Here is a 20,781-nt window from a genome sequence, read left to right as displayed (position 1 = left end):
GCTCATGTTTGTAGTCTTAGACTTTAGGAGACAGAGTCAGGCAGATTGCTTGAGCCCAAGAGTTGGAGACCAGCTTGGGCAACATAGCTAGACCTCATTTCCACAAAAAATAAAAAAAATTACGGCTGAGTATGGTGGTTTACTCCTGTAATCCCAGCGCTTTGGGAGGCCAAGGCAGGTGGATCACTTCAGGTTGGGAGTTCAAGACCAGCACAGCATGGCCAACCTGATGAAACTGTATCTCTTCTACAGATACAAAATTTAGCTGGGCATGGTGGCATGTGCCTGTAATCCCAGCTACTCAGGAGGCCAAGGCACGAGAATCACTTGAACCTGGTAAGCAGAGGTTGCAGTGAGCTGAGATCATGCCACTGCACTCCAGCCTGGGCGACAGAGTGAGACTTGGTCTCAATAAATAAATATAAAATACAATTTAAAAATGGGCTGGCATGGTGGCACGTGTCTGTAGTCCCAACTACTAAGGAGGCTGAAGTGAGAAGATTACCTTGAGCCCCAGACGTCAAGTCTGCAATGAGCTGAGATCACACCACTGTACTTCAGCCTGAGTGATAGTGCAAGACCCTATCCAAACAAAAAAACACAAAAACAAGTTAATAGTATGCTGATGGATATTTTATTATTCTGTAAGAGCCCTAGAGGAAACTGGAGACACAGTGATATCTCATCAAAGGAGATTTGGCAATCACTGTGTAATGTAGTAACATCTTGAGATGCAGGATTAGATGGAACATAGGTGGCAGGAATGATGACTCCCTGGCTAAAACAACTTTCTTGAAATCACTTATTCGCATACTCCCAATCTCTTTAAGTAACTGAGGCAGAGAGATAAAGTTTAGCTAGACATAAAGCAGAAGCAGAGTAGTCCTCCCATCAGAAACTGGCAAGGTTCATTCACAATGGAAGTTTAGTGTCTTAAAGTCATCTGGGGCTGCCGTAACAATATGCCACCGGGACTGGGTGTTTTAAACGACAGAAATTTATTTTTCATAGTTTTGGATACTGGGAAGTCCAAGATCAATGTGGGACAGATTCAGTTCCTGCTTTGGGTTCCGTTTCTGATCTGCAGATGGCCTTTGCCATCTCTTTGGGTGTTCATTACTCCTTCTTGTTGGATAGATGGCTCTGGTCTTTCTTCTTATAACAACACTAATCTCATTGTGGGGGTTCCATCTACAAGACCTCGACTAAACCTGATTACCTGCCAAAGGACCTACCTCCTAATTCATCATATTGGAGATTAGAACTTATAAACAAAAAATAAAATTCTAAGCCTTCTGACTGACTGAATGTACTCCTCCTCAGAGCCAAGGGCATTCCAAAATCAACCTGAAAAACTAGCTCAGGTCATGATAAGAGGTGGGGATCAAACTTGCTTCATTATACCCTCCTCTGGTTGGAATTCAGGTACAGCTGACCAGTATTAACATTAAAACAGAGATCTTAACACTGACCAAACAGACTTTCTGTAGCAACAAGACATCAAATTTCAACCTGACTCTAGTATAGTATCACATGACATACAGCAGGGCCTGACATAAATCTAAGTATTTTTTCTCGATATATTTCTTTGACATGTTTTGAAATAATCCTGCAAAGCTGTCTCTTGTGGGGAACTCTGCATTTTGTAGAGAATCCCCATTCCTTTCCACATCCTTTCCCTAATCCAAAAGAGAATAAATTGAGAGTCTGGCATCTTTTTAGGTCAGATAGGAGCTCAAGCCTGCTACCTGGAGGTTTCATCTCCATGATAAAACCTTGGTGTCCACAACCTCTTAACTTACTCCTTTATATTGATTCCAGGTTTGTAGATGATAACTCTTTTAACCCATTGCCACTCAGAAAATCATTGAATCTACCTATGACCATGAAGCCCACCGTTCCAAATTGTCCTGCCTTTCTGGACAGAACTTTAGGTTCTGGGGTACATGTGCAGATCGTGCAGGATTGTTGCATAGGTACATACATGGCAATGTGGTTTGCTGCCTCCATCCCCCTGTCACCTATATCTGGCATTTCTTCACGTTATTCCTCCCCAATCTCCCTACCCCCCATGTCCCTCCCCCATTCCCCCCAACAGACCCCAGCATGTGATTGTGTTCTCATTGTTCAACACCCACCTATGAGTGAGAACATGAGGTGTTTGATTTCCTGTTCTTGTGTCAGTTTGCTAAGAATGATGGTTTCCAGATTCATCCATGTCCCTGCAAAGGACACAAATTCATCATTTTCTTTGGCTGCATAGTATTCCATGGTGTATATATGCCACATTTTCCTTGTCCAGTCCATCATCGTTTATATGTGTTGATTGATGTCTTATGTCTCTCAGCATGTGTAAACCCAAGCTGTAACCCACCCACCTTGGACACATGTTCTGAGGATCTCCTGAGGCTGTGTCTTGGGCTGTTGGTCACTCATATTTCATGCAGAATCTCTTTAAATGTTTTGCAGAGTTTGACTCTTTACAGCAACAGGTCTTCCACATAAGAATTTTTGTGGGATGCAAACACTGGGTCCATAACAACAGCTAAAGAGTCTTTGATATGAGTAATTTGGTTTCAGCATTAGGAGAGTGTCAGTTCTGGATGCAAACCCCTGTTGCCAGCAGTAGTGTATTTTGTAAACCAGGAATAGAATTTCAGTTGGTTTATAGATCCTAAGAAGTAAATGAGGGTACCCTTGGGGGGTCTCATGATACACAGGTGAAAAAATCCACCCATACAGGAGTAACTCATCCCAGTCAGTGGGGAGAGGAGCTCTCTGCCTCTCCAGATGGACAGCGGCCCTTTCTCTTTAAGCCCTTTTTTTGGACAAAAGCACTGGAGACTGGGTAACTATTAAAACACAGTAACATATTCCTCAGTTTTTGGAGGCTTCAAATTAAATATTAAGGTGAAGTTTAGGTATCCTCACATGCACAGAAGAGACCACATCCCTCCCCTAAGTGCTTTTGAGGAGGGAACCGGTGCAGCGCTAAGAGCCTCCCAGCCCTTAGACCCCATCTCTCCTCAAGCCTCCGCCACTGATGCTGTTATATTGGCTACTATTTCACTAGGGTGTTGGCACAGACACAAACATTCATCAAACCGAAGCGCTTTTCCACTTGACACAAGATCCATGGTAAGTGACACTAAGCCGGTTTCTGCAGAGTCAAGACATTCACAAGGGGCACGGCATGGGTAATACTGGCTTCAAGCCCGGCAGGCATTTCCAGTCTGGGAGCACTGACAGTCCCCCAGCCGGCCCTAGAGTGCAACCACTGCCCAGCATCCGCCTGCCCTCGTTGTGTTCCTGGCAGTGTTGGCCTCAGGGTGCACAGCAAACCGCCCTCCACCCTGCAGGCATCCTGCAGCCATCCTGGGCAGAGAGCGCCAGGCTCCCTGGGAGCCGTTCCCTGGGTCAAAGAAAGAAGGTACAGTTAGCCTGGGGACTCTGGTCAGAGAAAAGGCAGACAGCAGCCTTGGGGGTGAAGGGTGGCTGGGCTCTAAGTCCCTGTGAGAGTACCCTCTGTGCCCTGTTGGTATCCCCAACCCTGGGCTCCGATTCTAATATATTTAAAAAAAAAAAAGTCCTTAGTGTTTGAAATGAATATTAGTCCAAATTACAAAAGGATAAAACATTAAAAATCAGATGCTTCCTTGGTGCAAAATAATTATATATGCTCGTAATAGGAAAAAAATTCAAATTTCACATAGATCTTGATTTACTACCAGTAAATCTCTGTGGCTAGAGTATTAATATGTCTATGCTTCAGAAACACTACCACAGCTGTGGATGGGAACCCTGTTTACTCCCAACGGGTTGCAGATGTCTTAGAAACACAGTCCTAGACCACAATTTCAAGAGACCCAAGCAATCACCTCATCTGCTGACTTCCAAGTTGCCTGGCTAGAAGCAGGTCAGGTACCTGGAGGGTCCCTGAGCAGCCCTTCAAAAACCCTCTCTCCTCAATGACCCACCACCTCTTCAGAGCAGACCCACTTTTGAATGCTTTACCAATCCAGATGCCAGCTGAGAGTTCTTTTCATAGTTGCTTCCATGGCAAAGAAAAAATTATACACTCACTGAATTGGTCCAAGCCCCCTTCTACAGTGTTTTGTTGTTGTTGTTGTTGTTGTTGTTGTTGTTGTTGTTGTTGTTTTAATAAGTAACAGGACTGTATTGTGGATATTCAAGTTTCTTTAAAAATAAAACACTGCTATAAAAGCATAAAACATCCTCCCCTCTGAAAACTTGTGCCAAAGGAAAAAGCAAATATCAAGAATGGGATTGTGTGGAATAAAGGTGGCTGAGCAATAGATTTCTCTTGCTAACTGTGGACTTCTAACTGTGGACTTACATCACAATTGGAACAAATTAGATCTAAATCTACAGTGGGCTCCAGGGTAGAGCTGAGGTCCCAGCTAAGGAGCAGGAAGAACCACGGAACTCAGAGCCTGGAATCCAACCCTAGGGTCTCCACATTAACATCAGTGGCTGCAGAGCCATTAGGACTAATCAAAACCAGGAAAGTAGGCAGGAAGGTCAAGAACTGGTCACCTGAAAACACACAGTCCCAGCAGTGAATCCCTTACCCACCTGGGATCAAGCTCTTCAGCAAGCAATCTCCTGCATCAACCCAAGGACCCCCGGAAAATGGGCAGTGGGCTAGGCCAACTACTGGAAACCACCGCCCTAATGGGAACACATTTTAAAAAGCATCCATGGTTGTGTTCTCTGTAGAGAATGGAGTGAAGCAAGCTTCAGTATGAAAAAGCAGGAGAAAACTTTTCCCATAAAGCAGTAGAGCAAAAGAACCCCATGATGTGCAGAAAATAACACTTCAGGAGAGATGCACAGGCAAGGAACTAATAGGAATCTGAATGGTTTTAAATTAAAACAAACTTTCCCACCCATAGAAGGGAGAAAACTTATAATCATTTATGTGGCGAAAGATGAAGGGGGTTATGCAGGTTGACCTAGGGAACTGACTTGCTCTGGTTTAATCTCACTCAGCCTCAGACCAAAACCCAAGGATCCAACTTTTGGCAAAAAGGCAAAGGAATAATAAGGATAGGATGATTAAAAATATGGCCTGTAAGTAAATAATACAAAGACAGAGGAGAGGTATTAAAAGGCAGATTTATTTTCCTTCCAATCATCCATAATTTAGGGATTCTTCCAATAACTGAGAGAAGATATAGCCAAGTTGTGAATTACTACATGCACGATGCCAGGATAGTGGCAGCCTATTTACAGACGAATAAAACCATTTCTCCAGATATTAAGAGCCAACGTGGCCCATTTTTCCCCCGGTGAAATACTCTTGAAGATTACATGATCACTTTAGAAAAACCAAGGGAAAACTATTTCTGATTAGCATTCTTCCCCCCAAAGTAAATGATCCCTGAGTGAAAGTCCATAACTGTGTCCTTTGCCTAGTGTCTTCTGGAAGGTGGATGAAACTTGAAGAGACTCATTGAAGATGGGGTGACTTCTCCAGTGCAGCAATCATACCAACATTGCAAGGTAGGGGAGAATTGCATTCATTTCTAATCTCTGGAGGCATCAGCATCCAAAGACTGGAGTGTAGGAAAGGAAACTTCAGTGGCCCTCCTGGCAAAGTGGTCCTCGGGAGTTCCGAACGCTTGCAGGGGTGTTTTCACAGTTTTACATAATTTAAGGAATTAAAAATCTCGTAGAATTTTCAAAGAAACCTCTCCAAACGTATGAGGATTCTCAGAAGGAACATGACATTTGTTAACCGTGTTAACAACATATAATAACCAAAGTTTTGAATTTATTTGAGTTCAGTTTTACCAATGTACTAAGTCCAGCCACAAAAAGAGAAGTGCCTGCAAACCAAGTAGGAATCCTGTGGTTTTCTGGATGAAGACCAGAATGACTCCCTCCAGCCCTCCCTGGTCTTTGTTTTCTGTCCTCCCATCTTTGCCATTTGAGGATCGCTGGCGCCACCCAGTGGCCCCATGACCCCTGCTTCAGTGCCACGGAAGGCCCAGAAGACTCGATGCTCCCAGTACCAGAGTACCAGAATGACATGATGGACCCCTTACCGAGCTTGGCCACCTGCCTTGACTCCTTTCATTCTGATCAGAACCGAAGACACAGGGGGGTTTGCATCCAATTGGCAAATAGGAACACAGAGGCTTCAAGCTGTGTTAAGACTTTGCTTACAGTCAGAAAGCTAGCCAGCACTGAGGCTGGGCCTCCAGCCCTTCCTCTGACCCAGTTGCACACATGGTCCTTACAAATAGGATGGCAGCACTTTGCTTGTTGTTTTATTTGTATAACTCTCTGATCCCAAACTTTAAATAACCAAGCAACACATTCTAAACTACACATTTGCTATTCCCAAAGACACAGCTTAATTCCAAATAAATGATGAACTAAGATAATTTTCTAAATGTATTTACAGACTTAAATATAAGACGTCAAACTATGAAACTACTACAGGAAAATACTGGGGAAACCCACTTAAGACATAGGTCTGGGCAAAGAATTCTTGCACAATCAAATGCAACCAAAGCAAAAAAATGGGCAAACGGAGTCACATCAAGGTAACAAAGAAACTAAGGTGGGAGGATCGCCTGAACCCAAGAGTTCAAGGTTGCAGCGCGCAATGATCCCATCACTGTACTCCATCCTGGGTGACAGAGGGAGACCCTGTCTCTTGTGTGCAAGTGCCACAAAGAGGTTGATATAACCACTGATACAGGCTCCCTTGGTAAAAGGTGAACATGAAATTTAGGTTTCCTTAAATCAAGGCCCAAGGAAATATTGTCCTACATAGGAAAAAAAAAAAAGAAGCGTAAAAGTAAAATGTCATCCAAGAAGGATGGCCAGCCTTTGCCATGTCACTGTCCCTGCAGTTCATGGGTGGGGATAGGGAAAACCCTCCGCAAGAGTTAATATGAACAGCTCTATCAAGTTCCCAGTTAGTATACATAAGACCTTTCTAATTAATTTACTTTGAAAAATCTAAAACTCATTAAATAATAGCACTTCTTCTGAATTTGTGCTAATTATACTTAAATGGGATTATTTTTATACTGTGTTGAAGAGGATTTTACAGCAGAAAGTACTACGTGAATGAGATTACAGGAAACATGCTTTACCTTCTTGGGAACAAATGAAAAACTGTTTTAAAAATGTTTAATATTTACTGCTAATTATAAGGATGATAACATGTTTGAAGAGCACTAAAAACAGTATAAGGTAGGAAACAGTAGGAGTATGTTGAGTTACAGATTTGACACCAAACTACAATCTATTAAGAATTATAGATCTAATGCTTCTTCTTTTTTTTTTTTTTGAGACGGAGTTTCGCTCTTGTTACCCAGGTTGGAGTGCAATGGCACGATCTTGGCTCACCGCAACCTCCGCCTCCTGGGTTCAGGCAATTCTCCTGCCTCAGCCTCCTGAGTAGCTGGGATTACAGGCACGCACCACCATGCCCAGCTAATTTTTTTTGTATTTTTAGTAGAGACGGGGTTTCACCATGTTGACCAGGATGGTCTCGATCTCTTGACCTTGTGATCCACCCGCCTTGGCCTCCCAAAGTGCTGGGATTACAGGCTTGAGCCACCGCGCCCGGCCCAGATCTAATGCTTTTTTAAAACCAAACATTCATTGTGAATCTGAATGTGAGATTTTCAGTGACAATTGAATCTGTCTGTTTTGCTTTTTTCAGTTCACCATCCACTGCTGCAAACGTTGCAGTTATACTGATGATCAGTACAGGTATGAAAGCAGTTTCAAAAACCCCTATGCTAATTTACACAGAAGTTTATAAGATGTAAACAAAGAAGCTTACTTCCATATTCTGGTTCTATCATGGAATATCCAAACCATCTCCACTCAGGCCACACTGCCTTGCACAAAAGAGGTGCTTCATAAATATTTACTGTGACAAGACCCAGAATGTTGAACTCATGAGCCCTAGGTGATTTTTTTCTTAAAAAGGTAGTGTGAAATGGGTTAACCTGAAAGGGATGTCTTATTTGAGAAACTGTAAATGAAGGAGAAACCTCAAATCACTCTATTTGACCCAAACACCTCAAATGGCCTCCCAGTGTATTCTAGGGCACTTGTTTCTCAAATCTTCAACAAGGCAAAGGAGTCACTTGGGATTCCTGTGTAGTATAAGTTCTGGTGCTGCAGGTCTGGGGTAGGGCTATGATTTTGCTTTTTGGCAAGCTCCCAGTTGATGCTGATCCTTATGGTCTCTCAGTTTGCAGAGCCTGCAATTTTGAGTAGCAAGACTGCAGAAAATAGGTGGCCTAGGTTAAATGTGGGGCACCCTGTTCCATGACCACGCCTGCTTGTCTGGATTCACCCCACCTTTGGATAGCTATACCTCCTATTTTTTCTCCATGTGAAAATAAAGTAACCCTGGTCCATGGATCTAAGGGGGGGGCACGTGGGATTTTCTGCAGCAAGCTCCGAGTTAGGCCCCCACAGTGGTGGCACCCACCTGCAGTCTTAGCTAGCTACTTACTAGGAGGGGAACTTAAATCTACAAGGACGAGGGACATACTTCAATGAAGAGGTATGTTTGACCATAAAGTCTTCAACATTTCTTAGTCATTTCCACTGGCATTACCTTCTTAAAAGTGTCATTATTGATTGTTACATACACGTGAAGAGTAAAAAATGGCTAAAGGTAGATAACATTGTACAGAGTCAGGAGCCCATGGAGGTGCAGTGTTTCTTCACCTATTCCATCCAATCCCAGAGGAGAAATAGAGCTCCTGTACCAGTTGATGTGGGTTGCAGAGTGAACCACAGTATCTTTAACTTTTCAAAAGGGAAGACATTGAGCATCACGTTGGCAACATGGTCATTAAAATATGGTAATTGGCTGGGCTTCCCGGCACTTTGGGAGGCTGAGGTTGATAGATTGCTTAAGGTCAGGAGTTCAAGAGTGGCCCGGGCAACATGGTGAAATCCCATCACTAATGAAAATACAAATATTAGCAGGTCATGCTGTTGGGTGCCTGTGGGCCCAGCTATTTAGGAGGCTGAGGCATGAGAATTGCTTGAACCCAGGAGGCGGAGGTTACAGTGACCCAAGATCATGCCACTGCACTCCAGCCTGGGTGACAGACTGAGAGTCTATCTCAAAAAATAAAAAATAAAAAAAAAAGAAGATAATTAAGTGTTACAGGCTTTGTATTGGGTAAACTGTGTGAGTGCATCTGCTCCTACGCATGCACATGCCCACAAATTAAACCTTAGCGGGCAAGACGCAGAGGCAAAAATGTATAATACCAGCCATTTGGGAAGCTGAGACTGGTTGGATTGCCTCTGGAGCTCAAGACCAGCCTGGGGAATGTGGTGAAACCGTGTCTCTACAGAAAAAAATGTAATAAGTAGCCCAGTGTGGTTGTGTTCACTTGTAGTCCGGACTACCATCAGCCATCTGAGCTCCTTATGCAGGTCAGAGACATGTGTTTAGATGTAAGCAAAAGAGAACGATTCTGAGAGCCTCCATCTTGCAGGAGCCTCTTTCCATATGACCAGGGCCCTCTAGGCTCTCCATCTAGGGAGATGTCCTTTCCTCCATCTCCCCCTTGCCATTTATCCTCAGGGAATGCTCCAACCTCAGAGCCTTTACACATACCGTCTTCCTCCACAAATAGCACTGGTGCTTGCTCCCTCATATCCCCTGGTCTCTGCTCACATGCTGTATGATCAGAGAGACTATCCTGACACAACTGCTCACCCTCTCCCTTTTCTTTCAGGGCATGGACCCCTCCTGGCATCCTGCATATTTTAGCATTTGTTCCTGCCTCTCCCCACTAGAATGCAAGTTGCAGGGGAACTGTATCCCTAGGGCCTGGTAAGTGCTCAATGACTTTTTCAAGAACCACATTTGCATAATAGTTATGCGTATTATGACAGGGAACAGCAGGGAATTGTACTGTTATATGCACTGGCCACATGTTACATAAGCATGTCCATCTCCCTGTGTGATTTAATTTAATTTAATTGGACTGTGGGGGTGATATTATTGTAATTCCCAATTAACAGATGAGGCACAGAGAGAATCACAGGTGGGGATGGTGTCTGGCAGGCAGCAAGCCCTCGGTGACTGTTAGCTAACTAAGATTAACTATTATTTTGCTATGGAGATGGGTGGGGACCATGTAAAAATGCAAAGCCTCCAAAGTGGACAACAATCCTCTCACTTGGGGGTCACACCTAATGTGTCACAAGAAAACTTTGGATCTTCCCGATTGGAGCCACCTTTGGGAGAGTCACCTGAGGGGAAGCTAGGCATTCCTGCTCAGCATGATTGATAAGGTCCTTATGCTACTTGTAGGGCCCAGAAGGTGCAGGCGATTCAAGGCACTTCCACACAGGGTGTCTAGACTACTGACCTATCAGGGCAGTGTCTAGGGTTGCAAGAGAACCAGCTTTTAAAAACAGCATTGAAGGCCAGGCGCGGTGGCTCGCACCTGTAATCGCAGCACTTTCAGAGGCTGAAATGGGCAGATTATCTGAGATCGGGAGTTTGAGATCAACCTGACCAACATGGTGAAACCCCATCTCTACTAAAAATACAAAAAAATGGCCAGCTGAGGTGGCACAAGCGACATCAGCTACTCAGGAAGCTGTGGCAGAAGAATTGCTTGGGCCCATGAGGCAGAGGTTGCAGTGAGTCGAGATTATGCCACTATGCTTCAGAATGGGCAACAAAACTAAAACTCTGTCTCAAAAAACAACAAATGGCGGGGGGGGGGACAAAAAATGAAAAACAGCATTAAAGATAAAATAGCAACTAAAGACTAAAGTCTTCAGAACTCTTGTCTCAGAAGATTCTAGGCTAGAGCTGAAGGTTCTGAAATACTGACTCAAGATTTGTCTTGCTTTTTAGTTAATCCTGTTTCCACAATCTTTACCAACTCTGAATGATTTACCATGTAAATCCTCTTTCACTGCTGTCCAAACTGATGCTAATAACTAATATATCCTGACACAGTAAGTCACATGTGTATTACTTTAAAATGAAAACAGATTCCTTTCTTATTTTTGTAATTAATAAAATCCGTATGTATTTAACCACATTCCCCTTGAGAATTGCTCTCAGAATTAGTCATATTCTAAATGAAAACACAGGACAGGAGATGCACACATTGATGAAAAAAAGATAAAATGATCTTTTACAAATCATACGTTTTTGGTAAAACAGATCCAAACTCTCCAAATTTCCTTACATCATCAATTTTCCTTGAGTCCACAACGAGCCTATTTCACATCAAGAGAGCCTTTACTTCTTTGAAAATGTGTGAGAAACTTAAATTGTTTGAATTTGAGTGCAAATCACAAGTCTGGCTTTAATACCAATTTATTTATTTATTTATTTATTTATTTGAAATGGAGTCTCCCTCTGTTGCCCAGGCTGGAGTGCAGTGGCCTGATCTTGACTCACTGCAACCTCCACCTCCTAGGTTCACGCAATTCTCCTGCCTTGGCCTACCTTAGGAGCTGGGAATACAGGCGCACACCAACACACCCAGCTAATTTTTTTTTTGTATTTTTAATAAAGATGAGGTTTCACCACGTTGGCCAGGCTGGTCTCAAACTCTTGACCTCAGGTGATCTGACAACCTTGGCCTCCTAAGGTGCTAGGATTATAGGCATCAGCCATCATGCCTGACCTTTAATACTAGTTTCCTTTTGTGCCACCAAAATCCTATCCAGCCTTGACTTGGCCCTGCTCCAACAGTCTTACCCTGTGCCTGCACATCTAGAAGGTTCACATGCAAAAGTCAATCATAAAACAGTGCAGAAAGCTACAGCGGGAATGCCATTTCTCCATTGCCCTACTTGCTCCTTTCTGTTACCCCTTTCCCAACCACCCCAGGCCCACTGCCCACTCTCAGCTTCCTTTCCATCTTGAGAGCCCAGGGAGGGCATCTAACCTCCCCAATGGGTGAGTAGGACCTCCACTTCTAGAAGCATCCATGATTTCTCCCAGCCAACATCACAGATGTGCCCCAGGTATACTGCTGCTCAGCGTAAGCTAATGGCCTCACTCCCATGCTGCCTTTTTTTCCCTAACATGACCTCACACACAAATCAGGCTCAGGATTAAGTGAGGAAATGCAAGAAAGATACCAGCACTATTCTCAAATCTTTCCCTCCCTCGACATAACTAGACAACCATAACCAAGAAACAGGAGGAGACACATAGAAGAAAAAAAGATTTGTGAATAATGAGGAGACCAGTAATACTCACAGCAAATAGTGGCCTTTAGAAAACAGAAGGGAGGGTGGGGCACAGTGGCTCATAACTGTAATCCTGGCACTTTGGGAGGCCGAAGCAGGCAGATTACGTGAGGTCAGGAGTTTGAGACCAGCCTGGCTAACATGACAAAATCCTGTCTCTACTAAAATACAAAAACTAGCTGGGAGAGGTAGTGCACGCCTGTAATCCCAGCTACTTGGGAGACTGAGGCAGAGAATCACTTGAATGCAGAAGGCGGAGGCTACAGTGAGTCATGATCATGCAATTGCACTCCAGCCTGGGAGACAAACTTAAATTCCATCTCAAAAAAAAAAAAAAAAAAAAAAAAAAAAGAGAGAGAGGGTGAAGAAGGTGCACCCTATCCCCCCTGGGGTAGGGTCTCATTATGTTGCCCAGGCTGGACTCAAACACCTGGGCTCAAGCAATCTTCCCTTCTCAGCATTCCAAGTAACCAGGAGTATTGGCAGAAACTACTCCATGAGGATATAGCAGATTTCTTGATTACCCACTATGTGCGGGGCACTAATGATATATTCATCCTTTTAGATATATTTACTGGTTTACATATAAGTAATTTCATATGTATTTGTATGTGTGTATACAGATGTATACATACACATACCTCACATTATCTCAATAATGTTGGTGTGGCTCACATAACCAGTTGAAGATTTTTGGAACAAAAACTGAGATTTCCAGAACAAGGAATTCTGTTTTAAGACATCAGCATCAAGATTTGAGCTAAGCCAGCCCCACTCAGTCATGCAGACTGATTCTTTGAAATGGATCTTTTATACATATCACATCTTTCGCAATGGCTCTGTTTCTTTGGAGAACCTTGATAGACACAGGAGAAATCTTGGAAATGGATCATTCACAGAAGCAGCAAAAGGAGGAAGAGAGACACAGCAGTCCCTAAGCTGAATGTGCTTCTGGGAGGCTGTGATGTGTAAAAACATTAGGAGAACCAGGTCTAGAGAAACTATCTATATATGACAACAGATTGATAACCAGAATATATAAGAGCTCAAACAACTTTACAGGAAAAATTTTAATAATTTGATTTTGAAAATGGATGAAATATCTGAATCTCCAAAGAGGACATAAAAATGACAAACAGGTATATAAAAAAAGGCGCTCTACATCTAGCCCAAGTTCCCAGCAGTAGCAGAAGAGGACTCAGTTTCCTGGAGAAGGGACGAAGGAGGCAGTTCTGGCATCTTCTCAGCACAGTCACCACTCTCAGATGAAGGCAGGATGGTGATGTTGTGCTGGTTTTTCGGGGACTGAACTCTTTCTGAAATTCTCTGGAGGAATTCTGAATCCGTCGGTCCTGACGGCTGGAAAGCAACACTGAAGAAACCAGGTGGAGGAGATAAAAAGACAGAAAGCAACACACTGTGAGTCCCCACTCCTCGCCAGCCCTGTCTCTGGGCTCCAGTCTTACTCGGGCCTATGCTTTCCTCACCCTTTTGACCTGGACAGCTTCTGTTTCACCTTTAAGATCTGACTCAATGGCCAGTGCCATGGCTTATTCCTGTAATCGCAGCACTTTGGGAGGCCAGGGTGGGCAGATCATGAGATCTGGAGTTTGAGACCAGCCTGAACAACATGGTGAAATCCCGTCTCTCCTAAAAATAAAATAAAATAAAAATAAAAAAAAACCTTACCTGGGCATGGTGGTGCGTATACCTGTAGTGCCAGCTACTCAGGAGGCTGAGGCAGGAGAATCGCTTGAACCTGGAGATGGAGGTTGTAGTGAGCCGAGACTGCAGCCCTGCACTCCTGCCTGGGCAACAGAGCAAGACTCCATCTCGAAAGAAGAAAGAAAAAAAAAATAGTCTGACTCAATAAGTGCCTCTTCACCTTTTTGAACTTTACTTACCAATCCAGGGCACCCAGGGCAGATGGTAATGATGGCCAGGTCCTGTGCACTTAAACTGTTGGCTGCGTGCTGCATAAGAAGTACCTGTGAGCATGAGAGAGACCCATCAAAGGACATTCTAGTGTGGACAACCAGCAGGAGCCCACTGGACCCTTCATCTAAGGAAATACTAATAAATAACCGAAGCAAGCAGCTCACAGGAGCTAGAACACACCCTAAAGTCATGCTCATAACTCCTGGACCAGAAATAAAAGGAATCTGCTGGTGAAGTCAGCACAGGAGGCTGAAACCAGCCCAGGAACAGCCCAGGGTCAGGTGCCTGAGGACAAGGGGACAGATGAGCACACAGGGTGGAGGGCACTCAGGGCCAGAACACAAGGAAAAGCTGTGACTTATGATTAGGAAGTATGATGGCTCTTGAGTCCATGGCAGGCAATGGCTGTGCTGACAGTAGCACCTCAGCTCCTACCTCGAGGCATCCTCACAGGTCCACAAACAGAGTGCACTTGGGGGTGAGAAGCTCCCTCTGGTACCCATGTCACTATTGCCCAGAACAGAATCTGATGGGGAAGTGAGGACTGCACGCTCAACCAATACACACACCCTCAAATTTGTTAAAAATAATCCTCTGGAATTAACACACCAAAGTAATAATAGTGTTCATCTGCTTGGGTAGGAGAATACAGGGAATGGAGCAGAGGGGGATGTCACTGCACCTTTACAAACTTCAAAATGTTCAAGCAGCATGAGCATGTCACTTACTATTTTAAAATAAGTTTAACATAGCAGCTTCTGAGAGGGAAGTCAGATGAGATGGAGTGCTCGGGCGGGAGTCCTGGTGCTTGGAAAGAAGCAGGAGGGCCCTGCAAGGTGAACCACAGGGGCTGAGGCAGTCACTGCCCACTGACCTCAGGAGCACAGCCGACCTGTCCCAAAGCACATGCGAAAGCAGAACAACCATGACCCACAACTGAGGCTACAGAAACACTCTGGTTAAGCAAAAAGGGAGATGAGATGTGGAGAACAGAAGGTTTTGCACGATGCAAGGAATTCACGTCTAATCCCCCTGTTTCATCTCTGGTTCACAACTGAATTCACTATAGGTTTAAGTACAGATTTGTTACAAGAATTTCAAAGGAGATAACCAGTATACAATCAGAAGAAAGCTCACTTGGGTAGATCTAGGTAACAGAGGAATTCAAAATCAACAACAGATGAGACTGTCATTTCCATTTCATTATTATTTCATCTTCATGACGTCTATACAAGATGTTTGAAATTTCTGAAAATGTTAAATGTTCAATTAGTTACACTGAAACAGAAATTTCTCTCAAGCAATCTGTGAATGCTACAGATCACAATGACAAGCTCAAAAATACTGTACCTTCATCCCAAGAGGACTCTTTAAATGTAATCTCTATCCTTGGAAAACAAGCAGTGAAGGATCAAGGATCAGCCTGAGCAAAAAAGCAGGATCCACCACACCACCCCCCGCCCCCCCATGAAGGGGGCACACAGGGAGGGCTGCCCACAACCTGGAGATTCAAGTCCAGGGGGACAAAGTGGCCAGAGAGATCTGTGCTGCACAGATGTCTCTGACCACGTTGCAGGCCCAGCAGAGTGCACTTTGGACTGCACTCCACTGGGCCTGCAACTTCTGACCTCTGCAAGGCACCGGAAGCTCCTCAAAGGCCAAGACCTTGCTCCATTCATGAAATCAAGTCCTTGAAGCCTCTCTTCTCTTCCTGAGGGAAGACATCTGACCAGGATGCAGGAAAGGGTGCAAGGAAGCATTTGCAGGCCCAATGGAGTGCAGTATGGACTGTACTCTGCTGGGCCTGCAACTCCTGACCTCTGCAAGGCACTGGAAGCTCCTCGAAGGCCAACACCTTTGCTCAGGTCATCAAGTCAAGTCCTCGAAGCTGCTTTTCTCTGCCTGAGGGAAGAAATCAGACTAGGACACGGGAAAGGAGCCAAGGAAGCATGTGTGCACCTGATTTCATGTGGATAGTGGTGGCTGCAGGTACATACCAAGCTTTGGTTTCCACACGAGTGCTGGGTAGAACAGAATGGACGAGCAGGGGCACAGACGTGGCAGAAAACCAGATGGGGGACCTGGTCATAACTTTTGAACCTCTCCAAAGTCAAGAAACCACTTAGGAGGGGCTACTGTTCATAGTAAAAAGGTAACTACTAAAATCACACAAATAACAAATAACTACAAATACTACACAAATAACTACTAAAATCAGAAATCATACTGCTTAAACAGAACTTAAAACCATAACACTTTAAGGCCATTGGACTCCTAGTCTGCCTGACACATATGAGGTGGATGAGATGACTCGAAACACTCACACTGACATCACCTTGACTTCTGCAAGACAATTCTTCTCAGGGAAGGTAGGCTTGTCCATAGGCTGATCTTTTACCAATATTATAACAGAGCGCACTTCAGTTTTCTTGTGCAAATCATCACAGCTTGATACCACTGCAGTCTTACAGTGGGCGAGGTGCCGCATGTCAGTGCTTCCAACATTGTCCTTTCCATCCAGCAGTTCTAAGAGTTTACCTGAGGAAGCAAGCATAAGCACAGACACGCACAAACATACTGGTGGCAGTGGCACTTTCAAGTCTAAAATGAAAATTCTGCAAATTATAGGATCATTGATGAGCTGTGTCTTTACCTTCTCCAGCTCACTTCCTCCTCAGATTCCTCAAGGGAAAGAAAAATATCAACTCTTTAGTATCCGCTACAGAGAAGATTCATTGATAAAGAAGATACCCACTTTGAATGAACTGTGCATTAAGGCCCCATGGTAGATCCTTCTTTCATTTTAAATGACATTGCTGTCGCTGGCCATACAGGATCCTCCTGGAAGAGTCCACAGCATCGGTAAGCTATTTGTAATCATTCAGGGAAAGAAAAACAAGTGATCTTTTCTTCTGTACATTTCTCTTCAGTTTCTGAACTTCTACAAATAGTATACATAACTTAGAAAGGAGAATAAACGGCCGGGTGCGGTGGCTCAAGCCTGTAATCCCAGCACTTTGGGAGGCCGAGGCGGGTGGATCACGAGGTCAAGAGATCGAGACCATCCTGGTCAACATGGTGAAACCCTGTCTCTACTAAAAATACAAAAATTAGCTGGGCATGGTGGCACATGCCTGTAGTCCCAGCTACTAGGGAGGCTGAGGCAGGAGAATTGCTTGAACCCAGGAGGCGGAGGTTGCGGTGAGCCGAGATCGTGCCATTGCACTCCAGCCTGGGTAACAAGAGCGAAACCCCGTCTCAAAAAAAAAAAAAAAAAAAAAGGAGAATAAACACAGCTACTGGTGTGCATTTGCAGGTGTCTCCTAAATGTTATTAGGCCCCAACATGACCCATGAGGGTTCCCAGAGCAAGAAACCTCCTCCCATGGGAGTTTCCATATTGAACAAGAGGCTATAACATCATCAAATTCATAAATACAACAAACTTAATGCATATATGCTCACTTACCCTTTCCGGGACTAAGATTTTGGTCTATAAAGACTTATTTCTCAGTGGGACACAGTGGCTCATGCCTGTAATCCTGTCACTTTGGGAGGATGGTGGATGGTTTGAACTCAGGAGTTCGAGACAAGCCAGGGTAACATGTTGAAACTCCATCTCTACCAAAAATACAAAAAATTAGCCAAGCAGTGTGGCACATACCTACAGTCCCAGCTGCTTGGGAGGCTGAGATGGGAGGGTTGCTTGAGCCCAGTTGAGTGAGGCTGCAGGGAGCCAAGATTGTGCCACTATACTTCAGCCTGGGCGACAAAGCAAGACCTCACCTGGGAAAAAAAAAAAAAAGAGACTTCTCTATTGCCTTCCATTAGACGAACCTCCAGAAAATAATAGTAATAAATACAACATCTATAAGAATTATAAAGCAAACTTTTTTTACCAAAATTATTCTTGTTAAAGAATTCTACAAAATATCATCATAAAAAGACAAAAATATTACTGTCAGGCAGTGGACTTCAGCAACAACCAGGAGGACACCTACATATTTGGAAAAATGCTGAAGCTGTGGCTACTTCCAGTAAACAAAACGCCGCAGCTTCTAAGAAGCAGTTACGACTTACAGAATTCATGCAATTATTAAAAATCAGGAGGGTTTTCATGACAGAGGAAAATACTCACAATAGAATGTTACCTGAAAGGTACATTTAGTTATCACACTGAATATACACACAGAGGTCAACATCTCAAGAAGAAATCTTACCAGAACTGTCAAAGCATCCTGTTTCTCCAGGAAGCCAGTCGAGAGCTTCCATTCTCTCTCCATTTAAGGTAAAGGTCAAGTCCTAGAAGCAAGGCCCTTCCACGGATCCACAACCCAAGAGGAAGCCTCAGAGGTGCAACGCTCTGGGAGTACCTGGTGGCAGCTTCAAGCCAGGAGCACACTCGAGTGCAGTGCACTTTAACACTCCAAGTCAAGTCAACTGTAGAAGGCCCCTTAGCTCAGGCAGTGGGATGGGAGACAGGAATGGGTTTAGTGACTTCAGAGTATAAAAGTAAAAACAACTCAAATACACTCTTCCAGAGAACAAATTGAGGTTGTTCAACAAAATGCTGGCCCATGATGAGACCCCAGATAAACTTGAGGGGTCACCAAGGGTGAGAGGAACTACCAAGAAGTCAGGTGACCAAGATTCAAAGACTGACAAGGCCACTGGGCAGTTTTCTGGACTTCTTAAAAACTCCACATTCCTATAGAATAGGAGGGAAGCAGTCTGGGCTCGAAATACCTCCATGAAGAATCCACAAGCGTGAAACCAGTTAAACTGCCCTTTTCTGAGCCTCTCAGTGCTGCAGGTACTGCCCCCTGCCTCATGAGACCTGATGAGAGGTTGGTTAAGGTGGCTTTATGTTGACCATGTGATCACTGGCTATACAGACCAAGGGTGAGCCATCATACCAGCCCAGACAAATACAGAGGGCACTTGAATGAACACTCAGAATTTTCAATATCTGATCTTGGAGAGACCAGGTCCAGGAGGCTACCAGGAAGTCTCTCTCATGCTGGCCTCAGCCGAGTCACAGAAACGCAGGCTCTGCTGTGCCCGGGAGCCTATGGGGATAAGGGTAGAAAATTAACGCCAACTGGGTAAGGCCAGAAGATTATGACCAGGTGAGTAATGCCAGGAGGTTATTTAAGACCAGGTGGCTTAGCCCAGGGGAGTAAGGCCAGGGGTGTAGGTAAGGCTGACAAGGACAAAGAGATATAGCCAGATTGGTAGACAAAGTGGGTAAGGCCATGACGTGGAGACCAGCTGAGTAACACTAGGCAGTTCACACCTGAAGGACAAGAGGTTAGGATCAGGTGTGTAAAGTCACAGGGCTAAGGCAAATGGCATAGGCCATGAGATTAATGCTGGGCATCCAAACCCAGGCTGTAAAGGTCTGGAGGTGGGCCAGGTGGCATAACGGTAAGAAGAGAAGGCAAAGGAACTAAGGCCAAGATATGGCTAGGTGAGTAAAGCCAGTGAGTTAAAGCCAGGAAGGTAAGGCTGCTCGGTGGGTAAAGATGGGGAATGCCAGAGGCCTACATGAAGAATGGTAGGCACTGGGGGTTAAGGGCTATGGGGGATGGCTAGGGCGGCACCGTAAGACATTATACCAATGTAGTTATGGGCAAGGAGATGAACTCAGGTGGGTAAGACTAGGATGTTAAGGCCAGGCATGAAGGCCAGTGGCTAAGATGTGATGGATAAGGCCATAGAAGTTAGAATGAAAGCTTAAGGACAGGAGGGAATGCCAGGTTGATAAGCTATATTTGTCATCTAGGTAAGTAAGGCTGTGAGGTTAAGGCCAGGTGGGTAAGTCCAGGTGGCTAATGGGAGGTGTCTAAATCTGGGGGTGGGGTGGGGAAGCAGTGGTAAATCTGGGGAATGAGGGCAGGGGGACAAGTCCAGGGAAGTAAGCCTAGGGAGGTAAATCCAGTGGTATAGACCTGGTAGATAAAACCAGAAGTTTCTGGACACTTGTGTAAACCAAGTGTGGAGGCCATGTGGGTCATCTATGGTTAGTAAGACTGGGAACACTAGGTGGCTAATCCAGGTTTTTCGGGCCATGGGGTTAAGGTCCATAATGTTAGGCCTAGTGGGTGAGGCTAATGGGGCTTGGCCAGGGCCATAAAATAAGATGGGAAATGCCCTGGAGTAATGGCAGTGGAGTAAGGCCTCATGGGCAAGATCACCTGTGACTTGAACAGAGATCGAGGTCAGCAAATTGAAACCAAGGGGGTTAAGAACAGGTGGATAATGATGAGCAAGAAGTTATGGCCAGGTGGGTAAGGTCAGAACTATTAGGCCATAAAATTAAGACTCAGTGAGTATGAAGAGGGGGTTAATAAAGCCGGATGGATAATGCCAGGTTTGGAATACCGTGAAGATAAAGTGACATGATAAAGCCAATGAGCTTAGGAAGTTCTGCAAAGCACAGTCAGGTTGTTAAAACCAGGTGTTTAAATCCAGCAGAATAAAAGACTATTCCCCGGCCAAGAAATCAATGAGGGAAACACCAAGCTGGATTAAGGGCAATTCTGCAGGCCAGCCAAATGATGAACCAAGACATCATTGGGTAATGGGGATG

At 44.5% G+C, this 20,781-nt stretch overlaps 1 long non-coding RNA gene across 1 annotated transcript in view; it reads left to right on the top strand.

Moving 5' to 3' along the window:
• The window catches only part of LOC141585602 (uncharacterized), a 142,964-nt gene extending 122,940 nt beyond the window's left edge, over positions 1-20,024 (top strand). The window contains exons 4-7 of the long non-coding RNA XR_012519157.1: positions 5,440-5,526; positions 7,709-7,758; positions 9,762-9,859; positions 16,853-20,024. This is a non-coding gene — a long non-coding RNA (uncharacterized LOC141585602). The remainder of the gene's footprint in view (positions 1-5,439; positions 5,527-7,708; positions 7,759-9,761; positions 9,860-16,852) is intronic.
• Positions 20,025-20,781: the final 757 nt, after the last annotated feature.

This window comes from Saimiri boliviensis, chromosome 9, assembly GCF_048565385.1.
Source record: "Saimiri boliviensis isolate mSaiBol1 chromosome 9, mSaiBol1.pri, whole genome shotgun sequence".
In the NCBI taxonomy this organism is placed as follows: Eukaryota; Metazoa; Chordata; class Mammalia; order Primates; family Cebidae; genus Saimiri; species Saimiri boliviensis.
Note: the sequence above shows the minus strand (reverse complement) of the source record. Positions and strands in the feature narration are given on the sequence as shown.